Here is a 12,322-nt window from a genome sequence, read left to right on the forward strand (position 1 = left end):
AGCTTCTACCAGATGTCGGAGTCCTTATATACTATATTTTAATACAATAAGTTTCTTTGGGGCTACTTCTATTTGTAGACATGCTAGTCATTACACCAAATGCCTCCAGAACACTGCTGTTTCAGTTGGCATGCTTTGTAGACTGCGTCACAGTGGTAGTGAAATGTGTTGGGCTTAGTCTGCCCCTCCCTCCTCCTCAGTGCTCTCAGACTTTTCTACTCTGTTCTCATTCATTCCTTGTAGTTATGGTAAACTCTTTACTGCTGTGTAAGGAGGTCTGCTTTCATGGCATCCTGTTATTGTTTCTAAAGTCTGCTTTTACTTCTACCAATTGTCACTCTTCCATTGTGTTTAATTTTCTTCTTTTTCTTTTCTGTCTCTTTTTGCTTCCTCCCTCTGCTTTTCAGTAGGGTTTAATCCTGAGAGACATTTTAAGGATCACTGTTCTCTTTGTGTTTTCAGCTAACTAGTTGCATCTATCACATTATTCTTGATTTTTGACTCTTTAGCTCTTGCACTAAAGATCTTTCTTTTGATAATATCCCTCATAATAGGTTTTATAGTAGATTCTACTGCAAAGGCTATGGTTGCACAACAAAATCCTTTAAATTTTCTTACTAAAGTTGTACTAGATAATAGAATTGCTTTAGATTACCTACTGGCTAAATGGGGAAGAATCTGTGCAGTTGTTGACACTTCTTGTTGTATGTGGATGAATATATCAGTTATTATGGAGATTCAGTTGTAGGGGATTAATGAACAGGCTGCTTGGCTGAAAATGCACCAGAATTAAGCAGTTAACTGTGGAAATGACTTAAAATTGTCATGGTTAAAGACACAGTTGACAAGAAAATTTGGTTATTTCTGTGACTTACAATAATTAATTTAAATAATCACCATAATTAGGACTGATAACATACCAAGACACTCCAGAATTTTAGGAGGCTCATGCAATTTTGGAATATGTATTAGTAACATATCCATAAACTATAACTCAAAGAATGTTAAACATCATTTCTTATTTGACAATGACTCCCATGTAATTTAACTTACCAGATAAGCTTGTTTATTATCTCTCTTTTGGATGCTGCAAGGACCCTCTGTGTAACGTACCAGAGTTAGTTTGAGGTCAAAAGACTTAACTTTGAATTTGAAATTTGATTTTGGAAGTGCATCAAATTTGTCAAAGATTTAAAGCACTTAATCAAAATAGGATCAAAGATCACTGTAAAATAATTGTCATACTTTTAGCCAAAGTGGTAATTAAAAGGTTTTTAAAAGCAAAACCCTTTATTCTTTGATAGAGGAGGGACTCTGTTTTCCACACAATCAGAAATCCTAGGAAAGATAGCATGAGATGGAATCTGTTTCTCCTCTCCCCTCTTTCTTTTTTTGCAGTTTACTTAAAGGTAAACAAGCATATTTGCTCCCTCTTCTTAATACTACACAGAATTCTTATTCAAAAGAGAAAACCAAATTTTACTACTTTTTTTTTTTTATACTTTAAGTTCTAGGATACATGTGCACAACATACAGATTTGTTACATATGTATACATGTGCCATGTTGGTGTGCTGCACCCATTAACTCGTCATTTACATTAGGTATATCTCCTAATGCTACCCCTTCCCCCTCCCCCCACCCCACGACAGGCCCTGGTGTATGATGTTCCCCATCCTGTGTCCAAGTGTTCTTACTGTTCAGTTCCCACCTACGAGTGAGAACATGCTGTGTTTGGTTTTCTGTCCTTGTGATAGTTTGCTCAGAATGATGGTTTCCAGTTTCATCCATGTCCCTACAAAGGACATGAACTCTTCCTTTTTTATGGCTGCATAGCATTCCATGGTGTATATATGCCACATTTTCTTAATCCAGTCTATCGTTGATGGGCATTTGGGTTGGTTCCAAGTCTTTGCTATTGTGAATAGTGCCGCAGTAAACATGTGTGCGTGTGTCTTTATAGCAGCATGATGTATAATCCTTTGGGTATATCCCCAGTAATGGGATGGCTAGGTCAAATGGTAGTTCTAGTTCTAGATCCTTGAGGAATCACCACACTGTCTTCCACAATGGTTGAACTACTTTACAGTCCCACCAACAGTGTAAAAGTGTTCCTATTTTTCTGCATCCTCTCCAGCATTTGTTTCCTGACTTTTTAATGATCGCCATTCTAACTGGTGTGAGATGGTATCTCATTGTGGCTTTGATTTGCATTTCTCTGATGACCAGTGATGATGAGCCTTTTTTCGTGTGTCTGTTGGCTGCATAAATGTCTTCTTTTGAGAAATGTCTGTTCATATCCTTTGCCCACTTTTTGATGGGGTTGTTTGATTTTTAAGTTCTTTGTAGATTCTGGATATTAGCCCTTGGTCAGATGAGTAGATTGCAAAAACTTTCTCCCGTTCTGTAGGTTGCCTGTTCACTCTGATGATAATTTCTTTTGCTGTGCAGAAGCTCTTTAGTTTAATTAGATCCCATTTCTCAATTTTGGCTTTGCCCTTGCTTTTGGTGTTTTAGACATGAAGTCCTTGCCCATGCCTATGTCCTGAATGATATTGCCTAGGTTTTGTTCTAGGGTTTTTATGGTTTTCGGTCTAACATTTAAGTCTTTAATCCATCTTGAGTTAATTTTTGTATAAGGTCTAAGGAAGCGATCCAGTTTCAGCTTTCTACATATGGCTAGCCAGTTTTCCTAGCACCATTAAATAGGGAATCCTTTCCCCATTTCTTGTTTTTGTCAGGTTTGTCAAAGATCAGATGGTTGTAGATGTGTGGTATTATTTCTGACGGCTCTCTTCTGTTCCATTGGTCTATATCTCTGTTTTGGTACCAGTACCATGCTGTTTTTATTACTGTAGTCTTGTAGTATAGTTTGAAGTCAGGTAGGGCGACACCTCCAGCTTTGTTCTTTTGGCTTAGGATTGTCTTGGCAATGCAACCTCTTTTTTGGTTCCATATGAACTTTAAAGTAGTTTTTTTCCAATTCCATGAAAAAAGTCATTGGTAGCTTGATGGGGTGGCATTGAATCTATAAATTACCTTGGACAGTGTGGCCATTTTCATGATATTGATTCTTCCTATCCATGAGCGTGGAATATTCTTCCATTTGTTTGTGTCCTCTTTTATTTCGTTGAGCAGTGGTTTGTAGTTCTCCTTGAAGAGGTCCTTCACATCCCTTGTAAGTTGGATTCCTAGGTATTTTATTCTCTTTGAAGCAATTGTGAATGGGAGTTCACTCATGACTTGGCTCTCTGTTTGTCTGTTATTGGTGTATAGGAGTGCTTGTGATTTTTGCACATTGATTTTGTATCCTGAGACTTTGCTGAAGTTGCTTATCAGCTTAAGGAAATTTTATGCTGAGACGATGGGGTTTTCTAGATATATAATCATGTCATCTGCAAATAGGGACAATTTGACTTCCTCTTTTCCTAATTGAATACCCTTTATTTCTTTCTCCTGCCTGATTGCCCTGGCCAGAACTTCCAACACTGTGTTGAATAGGAGGGTTGAGAGAGGGCATCCCTGTGTTGTGCCAGTTTTCAAAGGGAATGCTTCCAGTTTTTGCCCATTCAGTCTGATATTGGCTGTGGGTTTGTCATAAATAGCTGTTATTATTTTGAGATATGTCCCATCAATACCTAATTTATTGAGAGTTTTTAGCATGAAGAGTTGTTGAATTTTGTCGAAGGCCTTTTCTGCATCTATTGAGATAATCAAGTGGTATTTCTCTTTGGTTCTGTTTATATGCTGGATTGCGTTTATTGATTTGCGTATGTTGAACCAGCCTTGCATCCCAGGATGAAGCCCACTTGATCATAGTGGATAAACTTTTTGATGTACTGCTGGATTCAGTTTGCCAGTATTTTATTGAGGATTTTTGCATCGATGTTCATCAGGGATGATGGTCTAAAATTCTCTTTTTTTGTTGTGTCTCTGCCAGGCTTTGGTATCAGGATGATGCTGGCCTCATAAAATGAGTTAGGAAGGATTCCCTCTTTTTCTATTGATTGGAATAGTTTCAGAAGGAATGGTACCAGCTCCTTTTTGTACCTCTGGGGTACAATTTGACTGTGAATCCATCTGTTCCTGGACTTTTTTTGGTTGGTAGGCTATTAATTATTGCCTCAATTTCAGAGTCTGTTATTGGTCTATTCAGGGATTCAACTTCTTCCTAGTTTAGTCTTGGGAGGGTGTATGTGTCCAGGAATTTATACATTTCTTCTGGATTTTCTAGTTTATTTGCATAGAGATGTTTATAGTATTCTTTGATGGTAGTTTGTATATCTGTGGGATCGGTGGTGATACCCCCTTTATCATTATTGATTGTGTCTATTTCATTCTTCTCTCTTTTCTTCTTTATTAGCCTTGCTAACCAGCTCCTGGATTTGTTGATGCTTTGAAGGTTTTTTTGTGTCTCTATCTCCCTCAGTTCTGCTCTGATCTTAGTTATTTCTTGCCTTCTGCTAGCTTTTGAATGTGTTTGTTCCTGCTTCTCTAGTTCTTTTAATTGTGATGTTAGGGTGTCAATTTTAGATCTTTCCTGCTTTCTTTTCTGGGCATTTAGTGCTATAAATTTCCCTCTACACACTGCTTTAAATGTGCCCCAGAGATTCTGGTATGTTGTATCTTTGTTCTCATTGGTTTCAAAGAACATCTCTATTTCTGCCTTCATTTCGTTATGTACCCAGTAGTTATTCAGGAGCAGGTTGTTCAGTTTCCATGTAGTTGAGCGGTTTTGAGTGAGTTTGTTAATCCTGAGTTCTAGTTCGATTGCACTGTGGTCTGAGAGACAGTTTGTTGTATTATAATTTCTGTTCTTGTACATTTGCTGAGGAATGCTTTACTTCCAATTATGTGGTCAATTTTGGAATAAGTGCAATGTGATGCTGAGAAGAATGTATATTCTATTGATTTGGGGTGGAGAGTTCTGTAGATGTCTATTAGGTCTGCTTGGTGCAGAGCTGAGTTCAATTCCTGGATATCCTTGTTAACTTTCTGTCTCGTGGATCTGTCTGATGTTGACAGTGGGGTGTTAAAGTCTCCCATTATTATTCTGTGGGAGTCTAAGTCTTTTTGTAAATCTCTAAGGACTTGCTTTATGAATCTGGGTGCTCCTGTATTGGGTGCATATATATTTAGGATAGTTAGCTCTTCTTGTTGAATTGATCCATTTATCATTATGTAATGGTCTTCTTTGTCTCTTCTGATCTTTGTTGATTTAAAGTCTGTTTTATCAGAGACTAGGATTGCAACCCCTGCTTTTTTTTTTTGTTTTCCATTTTCTTGGTAGATCTTCCTCCATCCCTTTATTTTGAGCCTGTGTACGTCTCTGCATGTGAGATGGGTCTCCTGAATACAGCACACTGATGGGTCTTGACTCTTTATCCAGTTTGCCAGTCTGTGTCTTTTAATTGGAGCATTTAGCCCATTTACATTTCAGGTTAATATTGTTATGTGTGAATTCAATCCTGTCATTATGATGTTAGCTGGTTATTTTGCTCGTTAGTTGAGGCAGTTTCTTCCTAGCACTGATGGTCTTTACATTTTGGTATGTTTTTGCAGTGGCTGGTACTGGTTGTTCCTTTCCATGTTTAGTGCTTCCTTCAGGAGCTCTTGTAAGGCAGGCCTGGTGGTGACAAACTCTTAGCATTTGCTTGTCTATAAAGGATTTTATTTCTCCTTCACTTATGAAGCTTAGTTTGGCTGGGTGTGAAATTCTTTTTCTTTAGAATTTCTGGTTTCTAAAGAACCAGAAATTCTTTTCTTTAAGAATGTTGAATATTGGCCCCCACTCTCTTCTGGCTTGTAGAGTTTCTGCCGAGAGATCTGTTGTTACTCTGATGAGCTTCCTTTTGTGGGTAACCCGACCTTTCTCTCTGGCTGCCCTTAACAATTTTTCCATCATTTCAACTTTGGTGAATCTGACAGTTATGTGTCTTGGAGTTGCTTTTCTCAAGGAGTATCTTTGTGGCATTCTCTGTATTTCCTGAATTTGAATGTTGGCCTGCCTTGCTAGGTTGTGGAGGTTCTCCTGGATAATATCCTGAAGAATGTTTTCCAACTTGGTTCCATTCTCCCTGTCACTTTCAGGTACACGCATCAGATGTAGATTTGATCTTTTCGCATAATCCCATATTTCTTGGAAGCTTTGTTCTTTCTTTTTACTCTTTTTTCTATAAACTTCTGGCTTCATTTCATTCATTTGATCTTCAAACACTGATACCCTTTCTTCCAGTTGATCAAATCGGCTACTGAAGCTTGTGCATGCATCATGTAGTTCTCATGCCATGGTTTTCAGCTCCATCAGGTCATTTAAGGACTTCTCTATGGTGTTTATTCTAGTTGGCCATTCATCTAATCTTTTTTCAAGGTTTTTAGCTTCTTTGTGACGAGTTTGAACATTCTCCTTTAGCTCGGAGAAGTTTGTTATTACTGATTGTCTGAAGCCTTCTTCTCTCCACTCGTCAAAGTCTTTCTCCATCCAGCTTTGTTCCATTGCTGGCGAGGAGCTATGTTCCTTTGGAGGAGAAGAGGCGCTCTGATTTTTGGAATTTTCAGCTTTTCTCCTCTGGTTTCTCCCCATCTTTGTGGTTTTATCTACCTTTGGTCTTTGATGATGATGACTTACAGATGGGGTTTTGGTGTGGATGTCCTTTCTGTTTGTTAGTTTTCCTTCTAACAGTCAGGACCCTCAGCTGCAGGTCTGTTGGAGTTTGCTGGAGGTCCACTCCAGACCGTGTTTGCCTGGGTATCACCAGCTGAGGCTGCAGACCAGCAAATATTGCAGAATGGCAAATGTTGCTGCCTGATCGTTCCTCTGGAGGGTTCATCTCAGAGGGGCACCTGGCCGTATGAGGTGTTAGTTGGCCCCTCCTAGGAGGTGCCTGCCAGTTAGGCTACTCCGGCATCAGGGACCCACTTGAGGAGGCAGTCTGTCCGTTCTCAGATCTCAAACTCTGTGCTGGGAGAACCACTACTCTCTTCAAAGCTGTCAGACAGGGACATTTAAGTCTGTAGAAGTTTCTGTTGCCTTTTGTTCAGCTATGCCCTGGCCCCAGAGTTGGAGTCTACAGAGGCAGGACGGCCTCCTTGAGCTGAGGTGGGCTCCACCCAGTTCAAGCTTCCTGGCTGCTTTGTTTAGGTACTTAAGCCTCAGCAATGGTGGGCACCCTTCCCTCAGCCTCGCTGTTGCCTTGCAGTTTGATCTCAGATTGCTGTGCTAGCAATGAGCAAGGCTCTGTGGGCATGGGACCCTCCGAGCCAGGCGCAGTATATAATCTACTGGTGTGCCATTTGCTAAGACTGTTGGAAAAGTGCAGTATTAGGGTGGGAGTGATCCAATTTTCCAGGTGCCGTCTGTCACAGCTTCCCTTGGCTAGGAAAGGGAATTCTCTGACCCCTTGAGCTTCTGGTTGAGGCGATGCCTCGCCCTGCTTCGGCTTACACTCCGTGGGCTGCACCCACTGTTCTGTGCCCACTGTCCAACAAGCCCCAGTGAGATGAACCCAGTACCTTAGCTGGAAATGCAGAAATCACCCATCTGCGTTGCTCATGCTGGGAGCTGTAGACTGGAGCTGTTCCTATTCAGTCATCTTGGAACCTCAGTCCAAATTTTGCTTTTGTATTAGTGTATTACCAATTCTAAAACTAAAGCTAATTTTAATAAAAGCTTATAAACAAATTGGATTTTCATAAACCTTTTATAATCTCTTAGCATTTTTTCCTTCTTTTTTTTTTTTTTTTTTTTTTTAGACAAGAGTCTTGCACTATCACCAAGGCTCGAGTGCAATGGCATGATCTTGGCTCACTGCAACCTCCGCCTCCTGGGCTCAAGCGATTCTCATGACTAAGCCTCCTGAGTTGCTGGTACTACAGGCATACACTACCACGCCTGGCTGATTTTTGTATTTTTAGTAGAGACAGGGTTTCACTATGTTGGCCTGGCTGGTCTTGAGTTCCTGACCTCAAGTGATCCACCCATTTCTGCCTCCCAAAGTGCTGAGATTACAGGCATGAGCCACTGCACCCAGCCAATGTTTTCTATTTTTCTTTTTCCAGTTTGCTATATTAATTTAATTTTATCTATATCTTTAAAAAATTCCTTCATTTTGAAACAACTGTTAAATATCTTCTAAGCTAGATAGATGAAATTATTTTTTCTCAGCAAATACACATTTTCATGCTTTTTACAACTTTCCTTATCAAAAACATATCTTGACCTGGTGCTGTGGCTCACGCCTGTAATCCCAACAGTTTGGGAGGCCAAGGCGGGTGGATCACCTGAGGTCAGGAGTTTGAGACCAGCCTGGACAACATGGTGAAACCCTATCTCTACTAAAAGTACAAAAAATTAGCTGAGCATGGTGGCAGATGCCTGTAATCCTAGCTGCTTGGGAAGCTGAGGCAGGAGAGTCACTTGAACCAGGGAGGCAGAGGTTGCAGTGAGCCGATATCCTGCCATTTCACTCCAGCCTGGTCAACAAGAGCGAAACTCCATCTGAAAAAAACCCTCCAAAAAACCAACCAAAAAAAATCTTGCTTTTTTAAATTTCTTGTTTTTTATTTTTTTGAGACAGAGTCTTGCTCTGTTGCCCAGGCTGGAGTGCAGTGGTGCAACCTCTGCTCACTGCAGCCTCTGCCTCCTAGGTTCAAGCAATTCTCCTGCCTTAGCCTCCTGAGTAGCTGGGATTACAGGTGCATGCCACCATGCCTGGCTAATTTTTGTATTTTGTTTAGTAGAGATGGGGTTTCACTTTGTTGGCCAGACTGGTCTTGAACTCCTGACTTCAGGTGGTTCACCTGCCTCTGCCTCCCAAAGTGCTGGGACTACAGGCATGAGCCACTGTGCCCAGCCTACAGTTTTAACTCTTAGTAGCCTTAATGTCTAGCGAAAACCTGTGAAGTAATCTTGAACTGTTTCATATCAGTATTTGTAAATGAAAACCATTTTGCATTTTTTTAGAAAGATGTTTTCTCAATTTTTTTGTTTATTAACAGATCTAAGTATATTTAGCCTTTCTGTGCCGTATAAATGAATTATATATAACTGACAATTCGGAAGCCAATCCTATTTAATTTTACTCACAATTTAAAAACTAGTTTTATTTATCAAATATTAACACATCTACAGACACACAGAAGCAGATCTTACAGCTTTCATAAATCTCATTTGTTGGCTTTTAAATAATTTTTTTCCCCCATTCTACTACCAGTCTTCCAATTATCTGTTTCATTGCCCTACTCAGTTGTTAGCTGGGCAACCCTCAATTCGCATTTTCAAAGGGATGGCTCTTAGATGAAACAAGGTAGAAAATTTATATCTCAAAGCACAGAGCTGAGATTTCAGGCCTAAATAATTAATTGTGTAATCATTTGCCCAAACCAAGGAAGGAAGTTGTTGGTAAAGGCCCGGCTAAGGCAAGATAGCCAGGAAGAGCACCTTAAACAAAGGTTAGATTTGTTTTGTAAATTCAAACCAATGGTAAGAGTTTCTAGTGACTCGGTTCTCCCTCTCTTCCTGGTGCACCGAGGCAGACGACACCCTTACAAATGGATATATATATATTTTTTCTTTGAGACAAAGTCTCCCTCTGTCACCCAGGCTGGAGTGCAGTGGTGAGATCTCGGCTCACCGCAACCTTGCCTCCTGGGTTCAAGCGATTCTCCTACCTCAGCATCCTGAGTAGCTGGGACTACAGGCGCGCACCACCATGCCCGGCTAATATTTTGTATTTTTAGTGGAGACTGAGTTTCACCATGTTAACCAGGATGGTCTTGATCTCCTTACCTCATGATCTGCCTGCCTCGGCCTCCCAAAGTGCTGGGATTACAGGTGTGAGCCACGGCGCCTGGCCGAGATTTTTTTTTATAGATGTAAATTTCTTTTACAAAAGAGTTTCAAAATAGCCAGCTAAATGCCAGAAACGTATGTCTGGAAGACTTATTTAGTTGAATAGGCAGTCTTTTTAACTTAACTACTGTTTCCTAGCTAAAATTATTGAGTTCAGGTTGAAGGCCATTAAGGAAAAGCACAAAAAAAGCATTCTTGGTGCCTAGACTCAGTATGATAGCTCTGAAAAAGAAGCAAGGCTACTTTACCTGAGGTCCTAACTTTTATAAACACTTTATCCAGGATAGCTTTCTTTTAGCCTTTAGTGTAGTATAATAACTAAGCCAAAAGGTTAGCAGATTTAATTTTTACCAATTTGTTGTTTAAGCTTTTTATTTGCCTTTTATAGTCTTTTTCCTTTCCTGTTTTTTTTTTTGAAACAGAGTCTTGCTCTGTTGTCCAGACTGTAGTGCAGTGGTGTGATCTCAGCTCACTGCAGCTTCTGCCTCCTAGGTTCAAGCCTCCCTCGTGCTTCAGCCTTTCGAGTAGCTGGGATCACAGGCATGCACTACCATGCCTGGCTAATTTTTATATTTTTAGTATAGATCAGGGTTCACCATGTTGGCCAGGCTGGTCTTGAATTTCTGGCTTCAAGGGATCTGCCCACCATGGTCTCCCAGTGTGCTGGCATTACAGGCATGAGACACCATGCCTACTCTCTTTTTATAGTCTTTAAAAAGAGGCAGTAAAAATGTTGAAATCTTTTTTAGAAAGTTCTGCACATCAATAGGCATCCTTAGATGAGACTAATTGAGGAGTCCTCACTTTCAAATGTATGGAATTACCTTTAGTAAGATTTTGCTATCTCTTTAAGTGTTTGCTGCTTCCAGGGCTTAATATTTATACATGTAGAGGTAGGCATAGCCAGAAGGTGGAGTACTCAGTTCTTCAGAAATTAAGGATCTCATCTATTTGGCTTTGGCTCTTAGATCACCTCGATCAGTTTAACCAGTGATTTTTCCCTACCTCAGGGTGAAAGAAAAAGAAACAAATGGGGTAGAACACAAAAATTCCTGTGGATTTCCAAAAGCCAAAGCTTGCATCCCCGGCAGTATTGCCATTTACTACTAGTTTCTGTCTGACCCAGTCAGACGTCTGAGGCCTCTAACTGAATCCAGACCAGTTAAGGATTAGATCCAATTCTGTCCTGGACCCAGTCTAGTTTCTGTCACAACTTCCAAATTCAGTTCAGATAAAAAAAAATTGCTGAAACTCAAATATCTCAAAACATACATCCATGGAGCTTTGGAACCCTAGAGAGAACTTACGCATAATCCCCATTCACTGAGAGAGAGCAGTAGACACAATGGATCTTGTGGATACCTCACTAGTAAACAAATGAATATGTATGTATTTATATATATATACTCTATATTATTTATAGTTCTGTGTGTCTCTCTCTATATAAAGATTCTTTACAATTTCTTCAATACTAAGCTAATACCACAGGGCATGTTCTAGTTTTCTCACTTTCTGTATTTCTAACTCCATTCTCTGATGGAGAAATGCCTAGCTCCTATTATTTTTAATATATTTATTTATTTTTCATCGCTGCTCCTGTCACCAAAATCTCATCACCACTACTGCCCACATATTCCTATACAGATGCCCTCCTCACACCAACTTTGGCCCTGACACCCTGAGCCATAGTCCCTTCCCCTTCCATGTGGAAGCCTTTCTCAACCAACTGGGTTTTTTTTTTTTTTTTTTTCTCTCCTTTCTTTTTCTTTTTTTTTTTTTTTTTGAGACAGAGTCTCCCTCTGTCACCCAGGCTGGAGTACAATGGCATGGTCTCAGCTCACTGCAACCTCTGCTCTCTGGGTTCAAGCAACTCTCCTGCCTCATCTTCCCTAGTAGCTGGGATTACAGGTGTGCACTACCATGTCTGGCTAATTTTTGTATTTTTAATAGAGACGGGGTTTTGCCATATTGGCCAGGCTGGTCTCAAACTCCTGACCTCAAATGATCTGCCCGTCTTGGCCTCTTAAAATGTTGGGATTACAGGCGTGAGCCACTGCACCAGGCCCAACTGGGTTCTGACACCTTGTACCAGACCGACCTCCCTGTGTGGATACACCTCATACTGCTTGAGCTCTAAAAGCCTGTTCTAGGCTACTGTGGCTTCCCCTGCCTCCTACACAGATGCCTGCCTCACTCATTTCTTCCTCATGGCTTTTGGACAGAACTTTTTGGGAAAGGGAAGAGAAATCCCACCTCCCTCACTTACTTAAATCCTGCAATACTGTAAGGCCAAATCCTACCTCTTCTTGGAGTCTGTCTCCCACTTCTTAGGGAAATAATTTCTCCATTCTGGAAACTTACACTGTATTTTTATTTTATTTTATTATTATTTATTATTATTATTATTTTTGAGATGAAGTCTTGCTCTTGTTGCCCTGGCTGGAGTGCAATGGCAAGATCTCGGCTCACTACA

At 40.3% G+C, this 12,322-nt stretch overlaps 2 protein-coding genes across 22 annotated transcripts in view; one reads left to right on the forward strand and one right to left on the reverse strand.

Moving 5' to 3' along the window:
- The window catches only part of NDUFB9 (NADH:ubiquinone oxidoreductase subunit B9), a 576,062-nt gene that overhangs the window by 173,732 nt on the left and 390,008 nt on the right, over positions 1-12,322 (reverse strand). The window contains exon 1 of one of the 20 annotated variants that reach the window (XM_050801746.1): positions 9,194-9,197. The exons of the other annotated variants lie outside the window; for them this stretch is intronic. The gene's annotated coding sequence lies outside the window, so the exon portion shown is untranslated. Of the gene's footprint in view, positions 1-9,193; positions 9,198-12,322 lie in introns of those variants that run through there. 20 annotated transcript variants of the gene reach the window in all.
- TMEM65 (transmembrane protein 65) overlaps positions 1-12,322 on the forward strand; it is a 61,265-nt gene that overhangs the window by 7,785 nt on the left and 41,158 nt on the right. The gene's annotated exons all lie outside the window — the stretch shown is intronic.

The sequence above is a fragment of the Macaca thibetana genome, chromosome 8 (assembly GCF_024542745.1).
Source record: "Macaca thibetana thibetana isolate TM-01 chromosome 8, ASM2454274v1, whole genome shotgun sequence".
Classification (NCBI taxonomy): domain Eukaryota; kingdom Metazoa; phylum Chordata; class Mammalia; order Primates; family Cercopithecidae; genus Macaca; species Macaca thibetana.